We start from the raw sequence: 14,093 nt of genomic DNA on the forward strand, positions 1-14,093 counted from the left end.
AGGCTCACTGTCACAGCGCAAGTTTCACTGGATAAGCATTTCAGTAAAGAGGACTATTGCCAACAGCAATACTTGCAAGGAAGCTTTGTTCCAGAGAGGATTTTTTTTTTTAAGGAAGCTGCTAGAAAAACTGACACTACAAGCTAACTAGAGTCACTCTTTCTAGATATCAATGAAATTGTAAGTCTGAAGACATTACTTACCTAGATACAGAAATGGACTTTAAGAACCAACTTTATACATACCTAATATACCTAGGCTTATTGATCAACTTGGCTGGCTGGGGAAGAATAAAACCATCTAGAAGATCCACATGATGAGAGAAAGCATTCGGGGAGGGCAGACAGATACTTGATGCTGGCCACAGATAGAACCCAGAGACGCTCTGTGATTGAAGATTTTCTAATACCTGGAAGCTTCGATGTGCTCTTATAACGTGTTCTAAAGCCCTTTAATTCAAGACTACCCTTCCTAGTTGGTACCTGTAGATGTAATGCATCTCCTAAGGTATTACTCTAGGCTCCATCGGACAGAACAACTACCTGGAGGTAGGTGGTGGAGACTCCGGACTGCACGACACATTTCACAGTGCTGTTTACTCCAAAACACTGGCCTAATTGAACTAATGTAGCTATTGGGTAAGACGAGAAGTAATATACGAACATTCTTAAAGTCAGTTCTCTTTTCCCGTGTGATCTTAAACATTTGAAAGACTAAGATGAACACTATTGAATAGAATTGTGTTTCCATCGTCATAACTAATCTGAAAGCCTAAGTTTTACCTCTTTCACTGCACATCCAATCTATTTTATGGGCAGAAGAGCACAATGGGCTCAGCTATCCAGGCTTTAGGAGTTATTTTAATCTTTAAAGAACAATAGACACAAGTAAAAGTACATACATAAAGTAGGTATTTTATATTTAATTTTTATTTTCATATGCATGAAAACGGTGTTCCAAAAAAAGATTAGAGAAGTCCATGTCATGTCTTTCTGGTTAATGTTACTTTATTTTTTAGTTCATCTACCATACTGCTTACAAGTTACTTGTTTTTTTTTCATGGAAAATTTTTTTTAAATGAATTGATTTTACTTTTCATCAGCACAGTTGTTGACTAATACCAAAGTTAGTTAGAAGGTTATGATTTTTATATTTATAGAATGGCAGGGGCAGCATTTAGATAATACATCATAGTAACTTGACATTTATGAAATATTAGTTTTCCATAAAGATGAACTCCGAGAGGAAGGTTACATTTTTTTAAATTATAATAACATTTTGAAAACCATCTGTCCTTTAAAATGTTACTAAAATATATATTGGAACTGGTGTTTCAGATTCCAGTCTTTCCTGAAGAGTGTTTTGAGATTTTTTTCAAATACTGCCTCAGTTCTATATAAAATAGTAAAAATTCTACCTTGTAAAATGACTACTGGATGTAGGTAAGAAGTAGTTAAGGAAATATTACATAAAAGTAGATTTGCAAAGGTAATTTGCTGGAGGATTATTTACACTTTGATGAGTGGATCTGGCTATTTTGATACTAAGTGAAAGTGGTTCCACTGGAATTAGAAGGGAATAGAGATCTGAAAGCAGGAGTGAAAAGAATGTGTGTAAGCCGGGCACGGTGGCTCATGCCTGACCTCAGGTGAGTCGCCCACCTCAGCCTCCCAAAGTGCTGGGATGACCCGCTTGTTAAGTGGTACTCTAATTAATCAGTAACTTAAACCTCAAAAGAGATTCATTATGTACACAAAATTAATCTTGTGTAATCAAGTGTATAAGTAAAATTAATTGAAGAAATCAAAAAACGCACGGTGGCTGACACCTGTAAACTCAGTGCTTTCGGAAGTCTAGGTGGGAGGATCCCTTGACCTAAGGAGGCTGAGACCAGTCAAGCAACACGGTGGGACCCATCTCTGTAAAACAATTAGCCAGGGATGGTGGTGCGTGCCTGTAGTCCGAGCTACTTGAGAGGCCGAGGCAAAAGTATCGCTTGAGCCTAGGACTTGGAGTCTGCAGTGAGCTATGATCACACCACTGACTCCAGCCAGAGCAACAGAGGGAGACAATGAGAACACGTGCACACAGGAAGGGGAACATCACACTCTGGGGACTGTTGTGGGGTGGGGGGAGGGGGCAGGGACAGCATTAGGAGATATACCTAATGCTAAATGACGAGTTGATGGGTGCAGCACACCAACATGGCACATGGATACATATGTAACAAACCTGCACGTTGTGCACATGTACCCCAAAACTCAAAGTATAATAATAAATAATAAATCACAAAACACTTGTAATTCCAAATCCAGATATAAAAACCACAGGAATACTTATATAAACACACGTTATACACAGATATAGTATATGTATGATAAAATATACTTGTATGTTCAACTTGGGAAAAGTTGATGATTTTAGAAACTAATAATTCTATTGCCTTGTGCTCTAATGATTTTCAATTTGAAGATGTATTTGGGATCAAATACATGAGGCTCCATATACAAGACATCTTTATTTCCCCTCTTCTCAGCATCATTTTATGGCTGATTATTGGACTACAACTGGGAGATCTAGAACTAAATTCCTGCTTAGTGTTTACTTGTTCAGAGCATATTCTTTGAAATCGTCCTGTTTTGCCTCAGTCTCCACAGTGGTACCTACTAACCTCATGACTAGGGGATCGTGTAGCATTTCTCTAAGGCTTGTTTTCTTAGCTGTGAAGTGGTAAATTTTGGAAGTGCTTTGTTCATAGGATTTCTGTGAAAACTGAATTGGGTAAAGAATGTAAGGCATTTAGCACAGTCAAATAACCTGGATTACAGTAACTTTTCAAGGAGTGTTTATTAGTACTTAAACTGTCATTGTCATCAAAATTCTGTTTTTACATATGAACTTAGAAATGTCATTGTAACCTTCTCAACTCATTTGGTCATTTAAAATGGAGAGGTTGAGTTAGGTGTTTCTTAAATTTCTCTTTAGCTCTGATACTATGAGTCTGACGTTAAGTAATGCAAAGTTGGTAATTAAATCTTCCCCTTTCGTGATGTAGGAGAAAGGCATAAAAAATTTCTGGGTGACTGAATTCCCTTGCAAGTTTATTAGAATTGTAATTACGTAGCATTTTGAATAAAGCGTTCATTCTGGAAATCATTAAGTTTACTTTTCTTAACTCCGTATTTTGTCAACTGTGGAAAAATTGGGATTTAGGAGAAACCTCTGATTTAAAATTCCACCTACTAACCATTTAAATTGTAGTCTTGTAATTTCCTAACTTTGGTCTTGAAGGTGTTTTTCATTCTTATGCGTTATTATACTGTATTATGTATTTATGCGACATAAAATGTATAGTTTTAACGATTGCACATGTTTACATATGAAAGGTGTAGTTTTGAACTTATCATTATTAAATTTGCTAGTTTTGCTTCACTATTCATTTTGGACACTTATCCATATTAGTACATGCAACTCAAGTTTATTCTTTTGAGCTACTGTATATCATTCAAATGTATGAATAAATAACCTTGCTTTGGTGGACATTTAAGTATTTTCATGTATCAGTATGAAAAGCAGTTTCAAAATGAACATTCAAATATACATTGTCATATATGTGTATAATATTTGTATATATGAAGGTTCCTGTCGGTCACATATCTGAAATCAAAATTACAAGTGTTTTGTACCTTCTAGAATTAATTTTACTCTCAATTTTAAGTAAACAAGATTAGTTTTTGCACATGATGCACCTCTTTATTCAGTTAAAATTACTGACATAATTAGAATACCACTTAAAACTTGAGAATATTTTCAAGGGTATTTATGCAAAACTTACATAAATGTGTTGAAAAGTCCTTTTGTATATATGTAGAGATTACATGGTATGTTAAATTCATCAATTTGCCTAAATATCAAGTTATACTTAAGTAGTGTCCATACACCATGTTTTTGCTTGACTGAACCCCAATATGTATATCGGGAGTACTTTTTAACATTCATAGGTTAAGTGGCCTGTTTTGGAAAATGATATTAAAAATGGAATTCAGATGAATGCTTACAGATTAAAGATGAATGAGCTTTCGTATTAATCATCAACATGACAACCCTAAAGGGAAGCATGATTTTCAAATGTACCTCCTTGTAGGCAGGATAATTCAGAAATGCACAGTGCATATTAGATATGGGATTTGAGTCATAGTGTATTTCTCTAAGAATGTAATTTATTGTACTTTCACATCCACCCCACTGAATATGCAGAGTTTAAGATGCAATGGCCAGAAGACATGAGCGTGTCACTAGAAGGATGTGGACGTGGGCTCCGGGGCTGTTGATGATGACGGTGGTCTTTTGGGGTCATCAGGGGAATGGACAAGGCCAAGGTAAGTACAAGGATTTTCCAATTCTTTGCGAGTTGGATGCGGATTTCGCTTTGTGATGAAATTATGTTGAGTCTTTGGTTTGATGTTTAAGCAATTTGTTACAATCTTCCGTCAGGTTTTTGTTACAGGGTATTGTAATATCTCTGCAACAGTTAAATTGAAATAGAATTAGGTGTGAGTAAATGCATCAAAATTGAAGCCATGTTTCTGAAATTGGCTTTTCTCTGTTGTAATTGGTGATATGTATATATATGTGAGGTATTATGAGACCATATATATGCGTGTGTCTCTGTTGTAGTTGGTGATATGTATATATATGTGAGGTATTACGAGGCCATATATATGCGTGTGTGTGGGTTTTGGGTGGGTGGGTGTGCCTGTGAGTTTGTGTGTGTGGTATTTTACAGGAACACGTAGCATATAAAGTTGTTGTGATTTTGAAGAAAAGTTTTTGGATGTTTGTCTCTTTAGGGTTTTTATGTTTTTGGATGTTTGTCTCTTTAGGGTTTTTATGTTTTACATTTTAAAATTTCAAGAACCTATTCTTAAAGGATGTGATGTTCTTTAGAAATTAAATGAAAAATGTGACGTTTCTCATTCTTCTGCCAAGTGTATTTAGGGGAAATTAATGAGAGAGTGGAGCTGCAAGGTTGTGGCATGCTGAAATGTCCGTTGGAGAGTAGAAAAGGCCCATAGATTTTGGAATAAGGCTTTCAATACTGATTTGATCAATAGCTGTATGGAGTGGTTTGTGCCAAATCTAGTATCTGTGAATGTATTTTGTGATAAGTATTGTATTATTTTTGGAGGTGTGTTGCCTGCTCAGATACAAATTGCAATTCTGTATTTTATGTGATAAAACATCCTGACACCCCTGAAATTTTTTTTCCTTTCGGGGCAAGTATATTCGGCATTGATTTTCTGCATTTTCGAGGCTTGAAATGAAATCTGTGGGCAGGAAGTTTACAGAGTTATTTCAAGGGGTAGGTATATTTCTCCAGATAAAATTGAAAGTGTGCAGTGTTATTATATAATTGTGATGAAGTTCAGCTTTGCTAGTTTGAAGTACCTAATAAAGTTTAACACTTTTTAAAAGATCCTTCAAAAACAGCAGTTTTCTTGCCATATGTAATATTGTTCAATGAAGTTTTGAAATGAAATAGATATTTTTCAAAACCACAAATGCATCTGTGCCTTTGTATATGAACAGTTGTGTATACATGTAAGCAGATAATACATTTTGTTAATTAAGATCAGCTTTGATTTTAATTTTTCTTTCCTGTCATTCAGAATTTGTATTTGCATCTAATAGAATTCTCATTTTTCTTTTTTGTGATAAAACTAATGTAAAATATATTCAATACACATAGTAGTTTTTTTCACCAAAGGTCTAAAACAAGAATATGTAGACAGTAGCTACGTTGGATTTCTGTGGCTATAAGAGTTGTCTATTTCTCTGGTAATGTGTAGAATTACTAAAATGCAGCATGACAACTGTTTCTCTGTAATAGTGATCCAACATGACATGTAGTATTACACAGGGTTGCTAAAACCTTCCTCTGACCATCATTTCCAGTAATTGTGGCTTGTTTTAGATGAGGAATAGGTTATTAGATATTTAAAATATTTGAGAAAAATAGGTATCTTCTCTCTTATTTACCCAAACCCTTTTATTTACTCAATATTGATGGCTCAAGTATTCTATCTTTCGCTAGGGACCATCATTTATTAAAAAACGGCCTGAAATCAATTCCAAGTCTACCTGTAGTGAAGCTTCTAGAGGGAAATGCAAGTTAAGTAATTTGTTTTCTTTCTAAAAGGATAAATTAAAATAGACAATGATTCAATCAACAAAACAACTTAATAGAAAACATAATGGAATGCTTTGATATTACGATTCAGGGCATTTTGCTTCCTTTGTGGTAGCTAGATTGAGTGAAGGAGATTGCTTAGGTATAATGAGCAAATCTTTTAATTGCAAGTATAACCCAAGCTGCATATCATGATTTAGCTCAATAAGCCTCATTAAATATTAAATATTACCTTTTAACTTTTATGCAATTAAGCAGAATTTAAAAATAAAAGTTTTAAAAATTAAAGTTTTTATTACTAAGTATCTTTTAAAATACAAATCTCACAGCTCCCTATTGTCAAGAAAAGAACACATGAAAATTTATAAATAAGGTTTTATCTCTATTAAGTTTACAGTCTTGCAGTAAATATTGGTTATTGGGACCCACCATGTCCATGATTATGAATAAGTATCAATGAAGTATGACTCTTGCAGCAAATATGCATGCAAATGTTTTAAGATTATTTTCACATTATTTCACATAATTTCTTAAGCATAATAGGATAAGTAAATTATACTTTCTACACAAGCTCTTCATATTTATGAATAGACCATGTTCTAAATGTTTCAGTCATTGGGGAATCCCAATGTCATATTTATGAGTGGACCATGTTCTAAATGTTTCAGTCATTGGGGAATCCCAATGTCATATTTATGAATGGACCATGTTCTAAATGTTGCAGTCATTGGGGAATCCCAGTGTCATATTTATGAATGGACCATGCTCTAAATGTTTCAGTCATTGGGGAATCCCAGTGTCATATTTATGAATGGACCATGTTCTAAATGTTTCAGTCATTGGGGAATCCCAGCGTCATATTTATGAATGGACCATGTTCTAAATGTTTCAGTCATTGGGGAATCCCAGTGTCGTATTTATGAATGGGCCGTGTTCTAAATGTTTCAGTCATTGGGGAATCCCAGTGTCGTATTTATGAATGGACCGTGTTCAAAAGGTTTCAGTCATTGGGAAATCCCAATGTCATATTTATGAATGGACCATGTTCTAAATGTTTCAGTCATTGGGGAATCTTCCTAGAGAAACCGTGTGAGAAATTGTAGCTAAGCTCAAAAACGGAAGACAAAAATCGATTTAACGAAGGATGTAGATTAATGTCATAGTATTATCGTGACTGTGTGCAACCACTACTTATAAACAATGATATAAGAAACGCAGTCTGAAATCTGAATTCTAAATAGGAATGTAGGGCCATTATCCCTCTGGGAACCTTAGGGTCAAAATAAGAGAAAAGGGATGAATGGTGGGTTGGAAGTAAGTCAGTGATCCTTCTCAATTTTTTTTATCTGTCAAGAAAAGCATCTGATTGAGGACATCCATTTTCCTACTTCTGAGTTACAGAATAATAGGTACTTATCCTGAATATGACATTCCCTGACGTGGACTCTGTGTCTTTGCTGCTTAGGTGGTGTGTGCATGAGAAAGTGCTTAACATCTGAAAACGGAGACAGTCCTTAGAGAAAGATATATATGAATTTTAAAAGGAAATATACCTACGATGGAAATAAAACAAATAGCATAAATATCTAGCTGTATTTGGTCTTTTTGGTAACTATTACAATATATACATTTTCAAACAACTAAGTTCAGCACTGACTTTGGGAGAATCTAGATAAAACTGAACTGACATATAATAAGCATTGGTGTAATTAATAGCACAGCGGGCAGAACCATGGGGGTATTTCCTGAGGAAGAGGGACTATAGAGAGGCAAAAGAAAACCCAGCTCATTCTGGGGAGTGCCAGGAGCAGTTATTATATTCAGAACTGAGAACTTATTTCTAACTCACCAACCCATAGTTCTGGCTGAAGTGCAGTGGTGCAGTCATAGATCATTCACAGCCCCAAACTCCTGGGTTCATATGGTCCTCTCATCTCAGCCTCCTGGTAACTGTGACCACAGGTGTGCACTACTCTGTCCAGCCAGTTTATTTTATATTTTATTTTCATTTCATTTGTAAAGACTGGGTCTTGCTATGTTGCCCAGGCAGGTCACGAACTCCTATCTTCAAGCAGTCCTCTAAACTAGGCCTCCCAATGTACTGAGATTACAGGCATGAGCCATTGCACCTGGATCAAAAATATTTCTGTCTTAATGGCTTTAACAAAGAAGTGCCATTTTGGGGATATATACAATGGTGTGCTGTTTGGGAGTGACACAAAAATAATTATAAGAAGAATGGAACGAATATGTCAGTATGTTTTCAAAAGCAAGTTAGCCGAATTTTTAAAAAAGCATAATTTTAGAGTTTTTGTAACTAACTTAGGGTTTAAATGTAGCAAAAATTTTAAACATTATCATGAATACACAGAAAATTTTAATCAATTTGGTTTCCACGATGAATTTACATGCCTAAATTCCTAATTTCAATTTGCTGCTAGATATGAGAAAGTTTGAGATTTTGAAGAAGCAAGTGGTTCTTACAAATGTAGCAAACTTAAATTTTGAGGACAATTTAATTTAACTTCCATTTTTATGACCAGATTTTGGGTCAGCTGTTAAGCATTCAAAAAATAAAATCTGATAATATCTGGCAATTCCAATTTTCAGTTTTATTGATCTTCACCATGAAATAATATATAAGCTAAGGGGCAAAATTTTGGAAAAGCAGATCACTTTGTTGTCCTATTTAGCAAGTTCTCAAATTATGCCATCTTGGAATCATTACAAGTAATTATACGAAGACAGTATCTTGTGTTTTGTATTTCATTGTTACACATCCAATTGTTCTCTAGAGATATCAGAGAAAACCCACTCAAGAAGGGAAGGTTAGATAAACAGCCCTCTCTCTCTCTCTCTCTGTCTTTGCCTCCATTTGGTTCCTTATGTTCATTTCTCAGTGCATTTCAGTTACTTTTATTGTTCCCTTCATTTTCTCTTTCATTCCAGAAGTTTAAGTGATTGCATAATTCTTTTGACAGCTGAAAGTAGTATCCGACTTTGAATGAAAGGTTTACAGCTACAGCTTTTCAATTAGAAAATCTCAGATCATGTGATCTATGAGTTTTAATATCTTAGGATCTCGACCAGTAAGGAATAATCACTTTGAAAAACCTTGATGCTACCTAGAGTTTGTGTTTTGTGAGGTTGCTTGGTAAATTATTTTCCTTTGATAATTGAATATTGCTTCAAGAGAGGTGAGCTCAGATGTTTGGCAATGAATATTGAATGTGTATTCCAAGAGACATGACCTTAAAATATCATCAAGCTAAGTAGTAGTGAAATTGAACTCTGCTGTATAATAGAAGTCAGTGTTTCTTACATCTTTGTGATATATAAATATTTTTACATTGTGGTAGATAATAATTTGTATGGGAACATTTAATTGAATTTAATTTATCCTATGGCAGAATTATGTTGCATAGGTCATTTTAGTTTTTGATTTAAGCATCTTAAAATTACAAATGCAAATATTCAACACGTAAAACCCACATGAATACACACTCCCAAACATTTGAAATCCTAACAGTCATTTCCAACAGCTTTTTCCTACAAAAGAAGTCAGCTCTTCTTAGAGAAGACATGCATTCCCATAGCTTGAGAGGTGCACACTATAAGGTAAACAGAGAAAGGATTACAGCAGTTTAAGTATACCAGCGGATTTACTTTATAGACAATAGACTTTTGAATTACTTGTCTTCAAAATTTGGTTTCTTGAGAAAATTATCTGTGTAGATTAATCATGCATTTCAGATACTTTCCAGACATCTGAATGTTGTTTTCTTAAAAGTAGCCAGCACGCCTTTTTATGCAGTCTGCATGGGAGATAGTAAGAGATGTGTATGCTGTATATCTACTAGTAGAGATTTGTTTATGAGTGCTTCCTTAAAAAATTATTTTTTCTGAAGAAAGGGATTTCTTTTTTATAATTTAGATTAGATGATTTTAAATGTTTTTAGGTTTTAACCTCTCTGATCATCAGGGTCATTGCCATGGAAAAAATGCAAGTTATAGCATATTTCATTTTTATAAGGAAAGAAGTTGATAATTTAGACTTTTTTCTTTTACTAAATTGAATTACATCACTCAATATTTGGATGGCATTAATTCACAATAGCAACAAAAAAATCTTACTATTCAACAAAATAAAGTATGATTTCCTTCACATTTAACTTAATTTGTTCTTTAAAACATCTCCTAACGAAGGTTTTCTCATCCTCTGAAGCTGAATTTATTTAGGAAAAAATATTTTAAACACCATCCCAAGTGATATAACTATTTTTATTGAGCTTTGATGTTCTATTTGAACATATTTGAAGACTGTACAAGCACTCAATTTAGAATTAAGATTTTATTTGGAGATTTTGGTTGTATTTGAAATCTGTTGTGGAATTAAACATGAAGAATACGTCAATTTACTAGATGTCATTGTCTATGACACATTTTAGTCTTATCTTTCTGCCTATATGTAAAGAGGAATAGAAATAATTGGTATAAACAGGAAAAAAGAAGTAAAGTGGTAGGATCAGATGTGAGAAATATATAAGCTAAGATACTCTTTTTTTGTTTGTTTGTTTTTTGTTTTTGTGAGACAGAGTCTTGCTCTGTTGCCCAGGCTGGAGTGCAGTGACACAATCTTGGCTCACTGCGGCCTCCACCTCCCAGGCTCAATGGTTCTCCTGCCTCAGCCTCCTGTGTAGCTGGGATTACAGGTACGCATCACCACACCCGGCTAATTTTTGGATTTTTAGTAGAGACTAGGTTTGACCATGTTGGCTAGGCTAGTCTCAAACTCCTGACTTCAGTTGATCCGCCCACTTCAGCCTCCCAAAATTCTGGGATTTCAAGTGTGAGCCACCAGGGCCAACCTAAGCTAAGATATTCTAGAAGCTATTAATAGTAAAATATAATGTAAATTGTTTAAAATTAATCTGTATATGAAATTTTTTCTAGGACTTTCCTGCCAGAAAAGTAGGAATAGAATGGCAAAAGGAAGGAGGTTCCTTCTACAAGTAGGCACACATCCTATTTCACTTTATCCTGTGATCAGTCTCATAACCATCTCCTGGTGTGAAGTGCTAAAACTGTGCTTTAAGAATAACTTAAGTCCTTTATGTACAAACTAAAGTATGAGAGCCTGAACCTTGGAAACCAAGAGATTCCAAAAAGCCTTATGTGTGAGACTGGGTGCCACAGATCTTGGCAGAAATTACTGCTTATTCTTAATTCTTATTGTTCCTTTCTAGCACTTCAATTTATAATGCCAATATCTACCTCAGCCTAAAGACAAGCTCTAGAATCACTTGTGTTACTTATTACATTTCTTTTAAAAAACTCATGAATTACACATGAATTTCAAAGTTGCCAACTGAGATTCCAAGGACTTAAAAAAGAAAAAACGTGGCACCTTTCCATTATAAAGGCTGTACGCAGTCTTCATAGTGTTTGTCTTTAAGGGACAACATGCCTCATCCATCAGCAACTTTTCTTCCTTAAATCATCATATCTTGCCTAAAAAGGTTTTCTGAAAACTAAGATTTGCAGATTGTTATATCACATCTTAATCTACGTATCAACTTTAGCATTATCAAAGCATGAACTGTTCTGGGTTTTCATAGTTAATTATGTTTGTGGTAATAACTGGGATGCAATTGTTTTTCTTCTGATGATTTTGTACTTGCTTTTCTTATGGTAACTTCTGATGCTTGTTTGTAAGATCTTCCTCTCTTTTCTCCATCTGGTTATCTTCTTACCTTCTGTCCTTTAACTCAGATGTCACCCACACTGTGTGTCTTTCTGGATTGCTTCTTATTTAACTGTTGCTTCTCATAGTTTACATACCTCCTCCTGTACCACACTATCAACATTTCTCAAGCTGCACTATATGCTGGGTTGTGTCTTTATTTATTTATAAGTTCCTTGATAATTCGGACTATATATTAGTATATTCAAAAAATACTTATGAAGTGTTTACTTTGGGTCAGGAATTATTGAGTGAAGGAAATTGACCAAAACTCTGCCATCATGAAGCTCGCATTCTAACTTAGGGAGACAGATAACAGACAATGAGCCACATAAATATGCAAAGTATCGTAAGTTAGATGGTGAAAAGTAATCCTGGATGGGGATCAGATAATTTTGATAGGATAATTTTTAACTGGGTAGTCAAGAAAGGCCGCACAGAGAAGATGGCAATTGGAAGAACAAGGTGGTGAGAACTGCTGATTCTGGAGCAAACACACAATTTGGAGCAGTAGAAGATTCCAGAAGTAACAGTATAGAGGCGAAGAAGTGGGAATTGTGTGGAGTCTTTTACTTGCTGTTGTAATGACCTTGGCTATGCTTTGAAGTGAGGTGGAAAGTTGGCAGGGACCTTAGTTTTCTTTTTAATAATTCACTATGAATTTTGAACGGTCACTATTATAGACTCAATAATTTTGCTTTATTACTCTTGCAATTGACTACAAAAGAGCGTATTGAAGAAATGTTAAATTCTAATTTAAACTGATTGAAATAGGTTTTTATCTTTTTATGTTTCTCATCACTGAATATCTCATTTTTAATTAGTTTGAAAGCATTCTAAGATAGTGAGCCAATGCAATTTAGCATAATGCATAACTTATTATTCATCAGATTTAGGTATTTAACCGAGGATGCTAATTAGGAAAGTAACTTGTTCTGTTGGATGATTTTGATAAAGCTACTTTCAAATGATTATCACATCCATTGATGTCATATTAAGTTGTGTTTCTGGAAACCAAATTTAGGCAGTGGTAATGAGTTAATATCTCTAAGTGGATACCTTTTATCTCTACAGTCAAGGATACTTGAAAGTGGAAAAACATACTGGCTTCAAGTCTTGGGAACTAGGACTTACCGGAAATGTGTGTGTTTTTTTTGTTTCCTGGTGGAATTGTCTTCTCGGAAAGATGGTGTTTCCTTTTCAATAGGAAAAAATTGATCCTATGCTGCTTTACTTTAATGCTTTGCTTTTGTCAAAATAGTGTTTTCTTAGGAAAATTAACCTATCATAATATAATGAAAAGAGAAATGCTGAAGACACAAAATGATGTCCATGTTAATATTGAGTAGGAAGCATCAAGGGACATGAGAAGAGGGAAGCGAAGAGAGGGAGAAGAGAAATTTATAGTGTAACAACAATTAGTAAAAAGGATTAGCATATACATGTAGTCAATAAGTCAATAAATGGCTGTTTATAGAAAGCCTACCAGGCACTAGGGGATATAGCAGTGAAGAAGGCAAAGACACAATTGGCTATACTGTAGTGAGGAGGGAAAGAGGAGGAAGACATACAAATACCTAAAAAAAGCAATGGTGTGAAGGGCTATAAAGTACACTACTACGAAGAAGATTACATGTGATAACATGGCTGAGTAAAACTGTCAAGGAGGAAGGCACTGATCTGGCTGTAGGTATTTCAGAGCATTTTTCTCTCTGAGGAGGTAATATTTCATTTGAGAGTTGAGTGAAGACAAAGAGGAAGGTACTTTGAAGATCTGGGGTGCTCTGAGCAGAAAGAAGGGCAGATATAAAGATTCTGTAATTTAAAAAGAGAGCTTGATAGTTTCTTACAAAGAAAAGAAGGCCGGTTTGGCTGGAATGTCCATGAAGGAAGAGCATGGAGAGAGATTACATGAGTGTTCTCAGGGACCAAATCTAGATCTTATATCAAAATGTGAATATAAATTAACTACATTGAAAAGTGTATGATGGATGTGTGATACGATGAGGTTAGCTCTTAGGAGGGTGTACTATTGTGGAAGGGTACACTAGTGAAGGAAGGGGGTTCATTTAGCTGACTATTGCACCTGTCCAGTTGAAGGATGATGGTAGTTGGGATTATGAGTGTAGCAATAAAGTTGGAGAAAATCAGTTGAGATTG

General features: G+C 34.8%; 1 long non-coding RNA gene across 1 annotated transcript; it reads left to right on the top strand.

Annotated features, from left to right (window-relative positions):
• The first annotated feature begins 462 nt into the window (after positions 1 to 462).
• LOC134736511 (uncharacterized) lies at positions 463 to 7,697 on the top strand. The gene is made up of 3 exons (XR_010120576.1): positions 463 to 548; positions 4,258 to 4,379; positions 7,656 to 7,697. It is a non-coding gene; the product is annotated as an uncharacterized lncRNA (long non-coding RNA).
• Positions 7,698 to 14,093: the final 6,396 nt, after the last annotated feature.

This window comes from Symphalangus syndactylus, chromosome 1, assembly GCF_028878055.3.
Source record: "Symphalangus syndactylus isolate Jambi chromosome 1, NHGRI_mSymSyn1-v2.1_pri, whole genome shotgun sequence".
In the NCBI taxonomy this organism is placed as follows: domain Eukaryota; kingdom Metazoa; phylum Chordata; class Mammalia; order Primates; family Hylobatidae; genus Symphalangus; species Symphalangus syndactylus.